General features: G+C 38.5%; 1 pseudogene; it reads left to right on the forward strand.

Moving 5' to 3' along the window:
* Positions 1-3898: 3898 nt before the first annotated feature.
* Positions 3899-4488, forward strand: LOC113253676 (60S ribosomal protein L19-like; annotated as a pseudogene).
* Positions 4489-12927: the final 8439 nt, after the last annotated feature.

A 12927-nucleotide genomic window follows, 5' to 3' on the forward strand; every position in this document is an offset into this window, starting at 1 on the left:
AATTCTACTTTAGATTTTTCCTTCTGCAGTATTTCCCAAACTTCAGTAATCTGCATACCACCCATGCAATCTTTGTCAGTCTGCACCCAGGTGTTATTATTCACTCAATATTTTTTAAGGTCAATTTCAATTCATTAAATAGTTTTATCTTCATCCTAAACCATTATAGTCTGTAAAATCAACTTTTATGTGTTCCTTATCTTTAGCACATATTAACATAATAACTACAAAAAAGTTTAAATGTCCATTCATCACCTAAAATCATGTCATATGCTGCATACTGCAAGACAGCAGAACATAACATTTGAACAGAGGATACAAAAGTATCAATTGAATTTTCAGCTGACATTAGTTTTTGTTACAGAGTTCTGATAGCTGTATTTATCCATGCTTCATCCATTAGCTCAAGCAATACATCTTCCAGGAAGCCCCTTCCCCAAGTATAAGTTAAGTGACCCCTCCCCCATGTTTTTATGCATCATGTTCTTGTCACCAACACAGCATCTCCAACAATATATTGTAATTTTTTAAAAAGATTTTATCTATTCATTTGACAGAGCTAGAGAGAAAGAGCACAAGCAGGCGGAGCATCAAACAGAGGGAGAGGGAGAAGCAGGCTCCCCACCCAGCAGAAAGCCTGACATGGGGCTCGATTCCAGGACCCTGGGATCATGACCTGAGCTGAAAGCAGACAGTTAACCAACTGAGCCACCCAGTCACCCCATATTGTAATTTTTTTATTGTTTACTTGTTTTTCTCCGCATTATATACTTCAGGGCAAGTACTAGGAATTTTATCTACTAGGTCTTTTATCTCACTGCCTAGCATAAAATAGTCACTTGCTAAATGCTTATTGGATTTTTTTACTTCATTTGGGCACTCCCACAGGCAGATCCTGAAACAGTGATTTGGGTGCAGGGAGTTTATTTGGGAAGTGTTTCCAGAGAACAGAATTAATAGGTCAGGGGGAGTAAAAAAAAGAAAGAAGGAAAAGTCAATATAAGGATCCATTATTAAAATCACTGCTTACTCCTTGAGAATCTCTGAAAAACGTACAGAATGGTCCCCTGGATATCCCTCTTGAGGTTGGAGCATTTATCCACCCTCCCATCCTATAGTGGTTGAGGGTTTCCCCAGGGCTGGTAACTGTCCTGGATTGTACTTGTGCACAGAGCAGAGAGGGCTTCCTTAACCTGGTATAGAAAAGCAGAATCTGTAGGCTTGCTTTTAGGGTGCAATATAGACAGCATGCATCTGAGCTTGCAGCAGAACCCTCATTACAGCTGTAGCTGAAATCAGAGCGGACAGGAGCTAGGGCATGTGACTACAGCATCCAGCACCTCTGCTACTCAGGCTTCCTATCTTATGTCCAGAAGACTGACATAACCATTTTATGGGAAGGCAGCATTGATTAGCAACCTTCTCAGCTTGAGGATCAGGAATCTCATTTCTAACTCAAATTTCGACGTTAAATAACCTTAGGTATACTCTTCAAAGCCAATTAATGAATAGGAATTGAGGGGTAATAAGATTCTGATTCTGCTTCCCTGTAACAGCAACAACAGAACGGGTAGCTTCAGCACAGCGGTGGGAAGAGAAAAATATCCATACTGTCTTCCCTACAAACAGGAATGAAATCTCTCCCCATCCTCCCATGGCTCTTATCTCAGAGAAGTATTAATTTCTTTTCTTTTTTTTTTTAAAAGATTTTATTTATTTATTTGACAAAGAGAGAGAGAGGGGGAGAGAGAGAGCGCGAGCACGAGCAGGGGCAGGGAGGGGCAGATGGAGAAGCAGACTCCCCGCTGAGCAGGGAGCCTGACGCAGGGCTCAATCCCAGGACCCCGGGATCATGACCTGAGCTGAAGGCAGACGCTTAACCTACTGAGCCACCTAGGGGCCCGGAGCAGTATTAATTTCTGAAAAAATAATGGCAACAAAGTGTGAATTTAATAAGGCAAAAATAGTAATACAAAATAAAAAGTAGCCAGGAAGAAATCTGAAAAGTATTTATAAATATCTAAGTGCAATTGCCAGGACAGAGAAAGCCAAATTTTTGGAAGTAAAAACATACCTACGCAAAAAGAGGAAAGCCTAAAGTATAGAAAGATAGATGTAAACCAAAAACCGAATGGCCTCAAAAGGACTTGAGAAGAACCTTTAACAATATTTGACAACAGAGGAGAGTCTTAAAGTAGAACAAAAAGAGAAGATGCACTAATGGTGGTGCAGAAGAGGTATAGTTCAGTTTAACAGTCACTAACTGTGAGTTTACTTGTGCACATGTTATACTAGGGATTCCAAGTCATACAAAGACATGGTTCCCAACTTCAAGGAGACAGGAATAAAAGACTCTGAGAGGTTTAACAATTTGTTCAGGGTTGCTCAGGGGATGAATGAGAGGCTGAATCAATTTGGGCACAGGCTTCTCTATTTCAAAATCCTTACCAGAGCCCTCACTGTCTCCTGGGACCTGACAGGCCCATCCTACATGGGACAACTAAGCCCTCACCTCAGCAACCAGCTAATTAAGCAAAATCCACAAGGGCTTTACAATGGGAAATAATGCATCAGTAATTCATCAGGTATTTGGAGGGTGTAAAATATGCATGTGCATAAAGCAGAAGTAGTAAGGTGTTGAAAAAGTCTTTTATTAGAAATTTCAGTAGAAAAAGAAAATGTTCTTTTTATAACCAAATTATAGAATTCCAACTTACAAATATAGAAGAAATGATGGAATTTGAAAGCCACCACATGACAACCATGGGAGCTGTAATTGAAGCAAGAATCATCAACGGATGCTTAAACAAACTGGTGAAAATATAATGAAAAGCAGGATATTTATCCAGTCTCAAAGTATCTTCCACAAGTGACTAATGATAGTAGAGAAACTTGGCAGACGCCTGTTTATTCAAGTGATTGCAATTAATATCACCACCAATGGGATAAACAGACATCATGATAGGACGCACTGATAAGGACATAACTCACTTCCATGGTATTCTTGCCAAAAATGCACAAGTGTATTCGTGAGGAAACATCAGACAAACCCTAAATGAGGGACATTCTATAAAACAACACATCCACATCCTTTAAAATTGTCATGAGAGACAAAGAAAAGCTGAAGAATTTTTCTAGGTTAAAGGAAACTAAAGTGACATGATAACCAAATGCTGCTTGTGATCTGGGATTGAATTCTGGACAAGGGAAAAAGCATTTTTCCCCTTCTTTTTTTTTTTTTAAAGATTTATTTTATTATTTATTTGACAGAGATAGAGACAGCCAGCGAGAGAGGGAACACAAGCAGGGGGAGTGGGAGAGGAAGAAGCAGGCTCATAGCGGAGGAGCCTGACGTGGGGCTCGATCCCGGAACGCCAGGATCACGCCCTGAGCCGAAGGCAGACGCTTAACCGCTGTGCCACCCAGGCGCCCCGCGTTTTTCCCCTTCTTGCTACAAATGTCCTCAGTGGGAAAGTTGGCAAAATTTGAACAAAATCTGGAGATGATTGCTAATCATTGCTAATGTCCTGAGTTTGATAATTGTACTGTTTTTATGAGGAGAATGCCCTTGTTCTCAGGAAATACACAGTGAAAATTTTAAGTGTAAAAAATTGAGTAGCTGTGACTTAAGCTAATGTTTTTTTCTTTAATAATGAAAAAGAAACTCATTTAGAGAATAGTTTTTAAAAAGAGCACCAAGGACCCTGGAAATGTGTTCATTTGACAAAATGTACATACTAGGTACCCACTATGTCCCAGGCGCAGTGCCCAGGAGTGGGTAATACAATTATGAACAAGATAGATACATTCCTTGTTCTCACAGAGCTTTCAGGCAAAAGGTAAAGAGAGACAAGAAAATAAGTCATTAGACTTTCCTTTCAGCGCTGCGGCCTCAGCCATGAGTATGCTCAGATGTCAGAAGACGCTTGCCTCCAGTGTCCTCCACTGTGGCAAAAAGAACGTCTGGTTGAACCCCAATGAGACCAACGAAATCACCAATGCCAACTCCCATCAACAGATCTGAAAACTGATCAAAGATGCACTGATCAGCCCGAAGCCTGTGACTGTGCATTCCTGGGCTCGGTGCTGGAAAAACACTTTGGCCCCTGGAAGGGTGGGTGTATGGGCATTGGTAAGAGAAAAGGTACTGCCAGTGCTTGAATGCCTGAGAAGGTAATCTGGATGAGGAGGATGAGAATTCTGCCCTGGCTGCTCAGAAGGTCCGGTGAATCTGAGAAGACTGACCGCCACGTGTATCACACAGCCTGTACCTGAGAGTGAAGGGTAGCGTGCTCAAAAACAAGTGGATTCTCATGAACACACCCACAAGCCCAAGGCTGACAAGGCTCCCGAAGAGCTTCTGGCTGACCAGGCCAAGGCCCGCAGATCTAAGACCAAGGAGGCTCGCTAGTGCCGTGAAGAGCAGCTCCAGCCCAAGAAGGAGGAATTGGCAAGACTCTGTCCAAGGAGGAAGAGACCAAGAAATAAAACTCCCCCTCTTTCGTCTGTACATAGTGGCCTCGACCTTAACACAGATGAGTTATTCAATGAAAGGAAGGAAGAAAGAAAGAAAGAAAGAAAGAAAGAAAGAAAGGAAGGAAGGAAGGAAGGAAGGAAGGAAGGAAGGAAGAAAGAAAGAAAGAAAGAAAGAAAGAAAGAAAGAAAGAAAGAAAGAAAGAAAGAAAGAAAGAAAGAAAGAAAGAATAAGAGGAAAAGGAAAGTCATTAGAATGTAGAATAATAAGTAAAAGGGTTTGGGGCTAAGGCAGCCCCTAGGAGGGAAACGTCACCAGGACTGAAGTCCTGTCCATGGAGGTGGCATCCAAGCTCTGACCTGAAGTGTGAAGAGGAACACACCAGGCAAAGCCCTGAGTGCTACTCCACACAGAGCTTGGTTTGTCCATAAACATTCATCTCATTGAACAATTAAGGTACCACTTCTCTGTAGTTAGATGTGGAAACACTGACAGATCCTTGAAAATCAATGCTAGGACAAGAGCTCCAATTATTTATAGGAAAAGAGATACTATAAAAGCAGCAGGTCTTCAGTTGGCTCTACCATCTTCTGGATTGCCTGGGTAATGGAAACACACCTCCGCCCGGAACAATGGCGACTGCATTAGGCAGATGGGTTTGAAAATGAAGACGTGAAGGTAACAAGTTAGGTAAAGTAAAGCTTTTCACCATTTACAACGCAGGAATGGAATCTGGAAGTTATCAAACTTGTAAACAAGAAATATTGAGGTTTGTTTTTATTTTTTATTTTTTTTTAAGGAAATAAAAAAGTCCAATGAAATGTCTGACAAGTTCAAGATTCAGAAGCTAGAAACACCACAGCACTTTTATTCTTTTGTGATATTTGCCTCTCTTCAGTTTAGTTTTTTTATTTTATTTTATTTTATTTATTTACTTACTTAAATTAACATACAATATATTATTTGTTTCGGGTACAGGTCTGTGATTCATTAGTCTTACACAATACATAGCACTCCCCACAACACATACCCTTCCCAATGTCCATCCCCCAGTTAACCCATCCCCCCACCTCCCTCCACTCTAGCAACCCTCAGTTTGTTTCCTGAGATTAAAAGTCTCTTATGGTTTGTCTCCCTCTTTAGTTCCATCTTGTTTCATTTTTTTTCTCTCTTCCCCTATGATCCTCTGCCTTGTTTCTGAAATTCCATGTATCAGTGAGATCATATGATAATTGTCTTTCTCTGATTGACTTATTTTGCTTAGCATAATACCCTCTAGTTCCATCCATGTCATTGCAATTGGCAAGATTTCATTTTTTATGGCTGCATAATATTCCATTGTATACATATACCATATCTTCTTTATCCATTCATCTGTCGATGGGCATCAGGGCTCTTTCCATAGTTTGACTATTTGTGGACATTGTTGCTATAAACATTGGGGTGCAGGTGCCCCTTCGGATTACTACATTTGTATCTTTGGGGTAAATACCCAGTAGTGCAATTGCTGGGTCCTAGGGAACTCTATTTTCAACTTTTAAAGGAAGCTTCATACAGTTTAGTTTTACCACCACAGACTTGATCTCTTCTTAGTTTTCCTTTAGAGTGTGCTGCCATCAGGTGGTAGCAGGTGACAAAATCACCTTGTTCAATTATAAGATACAGATAGCAAGGATGGATGTTTTTCTTGATGTTTGTCACATTTTATTTAAAAACAGACTTAAAAATTCATTGCTCAAATATCTCCATAGCTCACTCCCTTAATTCAAGAAGGTTTCTGCTCAATGTCACCCTACCAACATGGTCTTCTAGAACCATACTATATTCATGAAATACCCTACTCCCCATCTCAGCATTTCCTATCCCATCACACTGCTCTGTTTTTAATCATCCGTCTTTTAAATATGGTTCTTTCTTCTTGTGTTCTTTATTCTTACTCATTTTACTCATTATTTTATTTTTATTTGTTCTTAATTGGCTGGATTTCATTGTCAAATTTTTTTTTTCATCAAAAATGGCCCCTGGGGTATTGTTTCCTTGGAGTTCTTTTATGGCTGAAAACATCTGCTTGTTGCCTTTTACTTGAGTGACACCTTGGCTGGTATAACATATAGGAAAGCAGAACCCATTCTAGGTATTTTTTTTAAAAGATTTTATTTATTCAATGGAGATAGAGACAGCCAGCGAGAGAGGGAACACAAGCAGGGGGAGTGGGAGAGGAAGAAGCAGGCTCCCAGCAGAGGAGCCTGATGTGGGGCTCGATCCCACAACGACGGGATCACGCCCTGAGCCAAAGGCAGACGCTTAGCCGCTGTGCCACCCAGGCAACCCCCATTCTAGGTATTTTAAGCAAAAAGATCATGACATTTTTGGAAGGGCTAAAGACGCAAACGAGGTGGGGGGGACATATTCTACTTGAGATCAGTAACAGTAAAAAGTTCATCACCACTGAAGGAGTTTGAGGTGCTGAGCTACCACGACCATGGCTAAAGCCAGAAGAGAACAGAAACAGCTTTTACCTATCTTCTCCCTTCTAATTTCACTCAAGTGTTTCTCATTTGCAGAACCAAATCTGGACCTCAGCTGGCAAGGGAGTCTAAGAAATGTAGTTCCTTAGTTCTAGCCTGCAATACATGGATGGGCAGGAACTAAAAATGTACACACTCACACACACACACACACACACACACAGAGGAAGGAAGTATTTTGTATATCTATATATCTATAATATATTATATATATAAATGATATATCCGTCATATATAATAGGTATTATATATATGAGAGTAAGTGGCAGAAATGATACTCTTTTGTCCCTAAATGATGTATAATATATATAGTATATAGTTCATAATTATGTATATATATAATGTGCAAGTTTCCTAAAAACAAGGAATTCCCTTATATAACCACAGTAAAATTAACAAAACCAGGAAATTAACCCTGAGCAATATTATTGAATTTACAGACACTATTCATATTTTGCCAATTGCCCTAATGTCTTTTATAGTATATGAATCTTCTATCTCCTTTAATTTTTAATCTTTCTCAGTTTGTCCCTTATTTCATGAGCATATTTTTAAGAAAGATAAACCAGTTACTTTTCAATTGTCTTTCAATTTGTCTCCTATTTTTCAAGATTAGATTCGAGTTATGCATTTTTGGCAGGAATGCCACAGAAATAACTTATGACATATCAGGAGGCACATGGTGTAGATTAGTCACTCCTAATAAGATTAACTTTGATCATTCTGTTAAAGTGGTGTCTGCCAGGTTTCTCTAGTGTAAAATGCTTATTTTTCTTTGTGTTATAATAAGTATCTTTTGGAAAAATACATTGAGAGTACATAAGTAGTCTCAAATAATAGATACATTGAAACTACGTAAGTATCCTAGTACTCTTTAAAATTTTACTCAGTGGTTTTAGCATTAGTTGAAGATTCTTGCTTGAAACAGTGAGGATGACGATAAAATGGTGATCTCTAAGACAACTTTTCTCCCGTATTTACCAGTCAGCATTCTTGTGTAAATAAGACCCTCTCTTTCCCCTATTATTTATTTATATCAGTATAGAATACTGTTGACCCTTGAACAACATGGGTTTGAACTGTGCGAGTCCACTTATACATGGATTTTTTTTACAGTACAGTACTGTAAATGTATTTTCTCTTCCTTATGATTTTATTAATAACTTTTTTTGGTCTAGCTTACTTTATTGTAAGAATACAATATGTAATACATATAAAACACAAAATATGTGTTACTTAAATGTTTATGTTCTCATTAAGTCTTCCAGTCAACAGTAGGCTATTGGTAGTTAAGTTTTGGGGGAATCAAAAGTTATACATGGATTTTTGACTGTGTGGGAGTCTGTGTCGCTAACCCCCACATTGTTCAAGGGTCAACTGTAGTAGATTCCTACTTTATTTGATGGCCTATAGCCTGTTACTATGATTATGCATTTTGATGCTGAAATTGTTTCAGATTTGACCAGTGACAAAACGTTCAATTGGTGTCTTTTGATGCCTGAGATTCTTTGAATACTTCCTTGGCTTCTTGCATGAGATGATCCAGGCTCATTTTGTACTTTCTCTGTCCTAGAATCAACCACTTCAACAAGCAGACTTCATTTCTTTTAGAGGGGAATTGTATTTAGAAACCAAGGTCTGGTTGTCCCTAAGAAGTTTTAATGAACACCTGCTCAGCCTCATACCAGATTATGCTCTTTTTAGCATGTTTCCATTGTTGACATGTGGTTTCTCTTTTCATCTTGCTCATTGCTGGGTGCTTCTATCTAGATATTGCCTTTGCACTGGTAGAATCAAGGAATTTCTTTCCCAGCAGGTCTGAGACCTGTTTGTTTTCCCCATGGGACTACACACACACTTTGAGGATACTTGTCTGTTTAGTGAGTGTGGCTTTTCATGTTTGCAAAATGAATTACCTTCATTTTTCATTCAATCCATTTTTCTCCAACTATTTTTCTATTTCTCCTCATTCAGAATGGGAAGAGGGTGAGGCTTTTTTAAAATTTGATTCTCTCTGGATTTAAAGTCAGTGAGAATTCTCAAGTTTGTTTACTCACTGGTATGGTCTCTAAAAATGGGGTATGGGTTAGAAACAGGAGCTGAGCCACAATGCACTTCTTCATCCTTATTTTCATCTTTTATTTCCTGCTTTGACCACTAGTTTTTGAATGTTATGGTATTAAGTTATTATTTCCTATTGGTCACAAAAGAAGAAAATTCAAATTGACTGATATATTAAAATTTTATTATAAATTCTGCATGGAAACCATAAGGAGATACCATTGTACAAAATGTAAGGAAATGGCTAAAATGTAACAGACAGATAATTCCAAGGCTGTTGAGCACATGGAATAATTGGAATGGTTTTATATTCCTTAGGAAAATGTAATTGGCACACTTTGGAAACTGACCTATCTATCAAAGCTAAACATATATCTACTCTATACTCAGAGATTATATTCCTGGACATAATCGAAGGGAAATAAGTGCTATGTCCACTAAAAGATTTTTACAAGAATGTGCATGCTGGTTTTATTCACAATAGCTCCAAAGTAGAAACAACACAATTGTCCTTCAGCAGGACAATAGACAAGCAAACTGTGATATGTTCACACAATGGAATACTACACAGTAATAAGAAACAGCATCCTATGGTTATATCTATTTATATTATAGATTTACAGATGAATCTCACGGACATTAAATTAAGTGCATAATGTATATCGACATTTATATGAAGTTTGTAAACAAGCAAAAGTGAAATAGGTGAAGGAGATTAAGAGTCCGCTTAGGATGAGCATTGAGCAATGTATAGAATTGTTGAATCACTGTATTGTATGCCTGAAACTAATATAATACTGTGTATTAACTATACTGGAATTAGAAAAAAAACAAGCAAAGCTCATCTATGTTGATAGAGGTTAGAATAGTGCTTTTCTTTTGGGTGTAGGGGCTTGTGAGGAAGTACAAGGGAGCCTTCCTGAATGCTGGAAATATTTTATATCTTGATATGGGTGGTGGTCATATGAGTGATTACATATGTAAAAATGCATCAAAATGGGCTCTTCAGTTCTAATTTGTTCATGTTACTTTAAGTCAGACCTCAATTAAAATATTTTCCATGGAAGAAAAAAGATCCAGAAAACAACATTTCTTGTAGATTAAAAACCAATGGATCTATGGTCAAGTAATCTTCGACAAAGCAGGAAAGAATATCCAATGGAAAAAAGACAGTCTCTTCAACAAACGGTGTTGGGAAAATTGGACAGCCACATGTAGAAGAATGAAACTGGACGACTTTTTTACACCATATACAAAAATAAACTCAAAATGGATGAAAGACCTAAATATGAGACAGGAATTCATCAAAATCCTAGAGGAGAACATAGACAGCAACCTCTTTGACCTTGGCTGCAGCAACTTCTTTTTTTTTTTTTTAAGATTTTATTTATTTATTTGACACAGAGAGAGACAGTCAGTGAGGGAACACAGGCAGGGGGAGTGGAAGAGGAAGAAGCACGCTCCCAGCAGAGGAGCCTGATATGGGGCTCGATCCCAAGACTCTGGGATCACACCCTGAGCCGAAGGCAAACGCTTAACAACTGAGCCACCCAGGTGCCCCTGCAGCAACTTCTTACTAGACACGTCTGCAGCAACTTCTTACTAGACACTAGCAATGGCAACAAAAGTAAGAATGAACTATTGGGATTTCATCAAGATAAAAATCTTTTGCAAAGTAAAGGAAACAGTCAACAAAACCAAAAGACAACCTACAGAAGGGAGAAGATATTTGCAAATGTCTTATCAGATAAAGGGCTAGTATCCAAGATCTATAAAGAACTTATCAAACGTAATACCCAAAAAACAAGTAATCCAGTCAAGAAATGGGCAGAAGACATGAACAGACATTTCTCCAAAGAAGACATCCAAATGGCCAACAGACACATGAAGAAATGCTCAACATCACTCAACATCAGGGAAATACAAATCAAAACCACAATGAGATACCACCTCACACCAGTAAGAATGGCTAAAATGAATGAGTCAGGAAACAACAAATGTTGGCGAGGGTGTGGGGAATGGGGAACACTTTTACACTGCTGGTGGGAATGCAAGCTGGCGCAGCCACTCTGGAAAACAGTGTGGAAGTTCCTCAAAAAGTTGAAAATAGAGCTACCCTATGATCCAGCAATTGCACTACTAGGTATTTACTCAAAGAATACAAACATAGTGATCCGAAGGGTGATCTGCACCCCAAAGTTTATAGCAGCAATGTGCACAATAGCCAAACTACGCAGAGAGTCCAAAAGTCCATCAGCAGATGAACAGGTAGAGAAGATGTGGTATATCTATACAATGGAATATCACTCAACCATCAAAAAAAAATGAAATCTTACCATTTGCAATGATGTGGACGGAACTAGAGGGTATTTTGCTAAGCAAAATAAATCAATCAGAGAAAGACGGTTTTATGGTTTCACTCCTATGCGGAATTTAAGAAACAAAACAGAGGACCTTAGGGGAAGGGAAGGAAAAATAAAATAAGATGAAATCAGGGAGACAAACCATAAGAGACTCTTAACTATAGGAAACAAACTGAGGGTTGCTGGAGGGAAGGAGTGGAGAGGTGGGGTAACTGGGTGGTGGGCATTAAGGAGGGCACGTGATGTAATGAGCCCTGGGTGTTATATGCAACTGATGAATCACTGAACTGTATCTCTGAAACTAATAATACACTATATGTTAATTGAATTTAAATAAAATCTTAAAAATCAAATGGAAAAAGTTAAATTTAACAATGCTGTTAAAAGCATCTCATATATTTAAAAATCCAAATCAGAAGGAAAATATAATATTAAAAAAATTGGAAATACTAGATTCCCATTCCTTTCTTCTCTCTTGATCAGTTTAAACACCACGACAGTTATATCTTGTAAATTTGAAAGAAATTGCCTGTAATCCACTCTGGGTACAATGTCTTTCAATGGATTTCTTCAACTTTTCCACTATTTTCTTATTGTCATGTTTCTGTTAACATCTTCAGCTTACTTTTGAATTAATTCTGGTGTCATTGTTCCTACAATGTTATTTTATGCATTTTTTTAAAAAAATGACAGATGTATTTTTAACTCTCTGTATTATCTTGATCAGATTACATTTCTTGATTAAGTTGGCCAGAGGTGTTCTACTGTTTTGCTTGTCTGTCTTGGCCACTCATTTTTTCAATTGTTTGGTTCTTTTTCCTCCTGGACATTTTCAAGACATTCTTCAGCTTTCATTGAGCCTGCAGTCTAGTTATGCAAACACCTATTTGGTAGGAAAAAGAAGAGTCCCTGGCCCCTTTTAAAAAAATAACTGATAATTTTAGAAACCCCCAGGGAGTTTTTAAGTTTTATTTAAAAATTATTTTTAGTTTGATGTGTCTTTTAAAAAATCTTTTAATTTCTAATTCGCTTTCAGGCAACTATCTTTGCTGTGAGAGGTTTGTATTGGGGGTTAGCCAATGCCACGGTCTCACTTGTTTAGTCTGGCTTAATTTTATCAAACTAAACTACTGTTCCCGGGTTTAAAAAAAACACACTTCTGGTTTTGATTTTTTTAAAAAAAATTTATTCATTTATTTGTGTGTGAGAGAGAGAGAGCGCAGGCAGAGGGAGAAGCAAACTGCCCGCTGAACAACCAGGAGTCCAATGGCTCGGGAGTCAAACCCGGGACTCTGGGATCAGGACCTCAGCCGAAGGCAGACGCTTAACTGACTGAGCCACCCAGGCGTCCCCTGGTTTTGATTTTTATCATCTGTCAGACTGCTAGAACTCAAGGAGCCAGGAAGACAGGGAAAGCCCCAGCCGATTAGAACGCTCTCTCAACCCCTGTAATTCTTGCCCTTTCCTATCCCTCTCGCGAGATTTGGAAACCGGAAGTGAA

The sequence above is a fragment of the Ursus arctos genome, unplaced genomic scaffold (genome assembly GCF_023065955.2).
Source record: "Ursus arctos isolate Adak ecotype North America unplaced genomic scaffold, UrsArc2.0 scaffold_20, whole genome shotgun sequence".
Lineage (NCBI taxonomy): Eukaryota > Metazoa > Chordata > Mammalia > Carnivora > Ursidae > Ursus > Ursus arctos.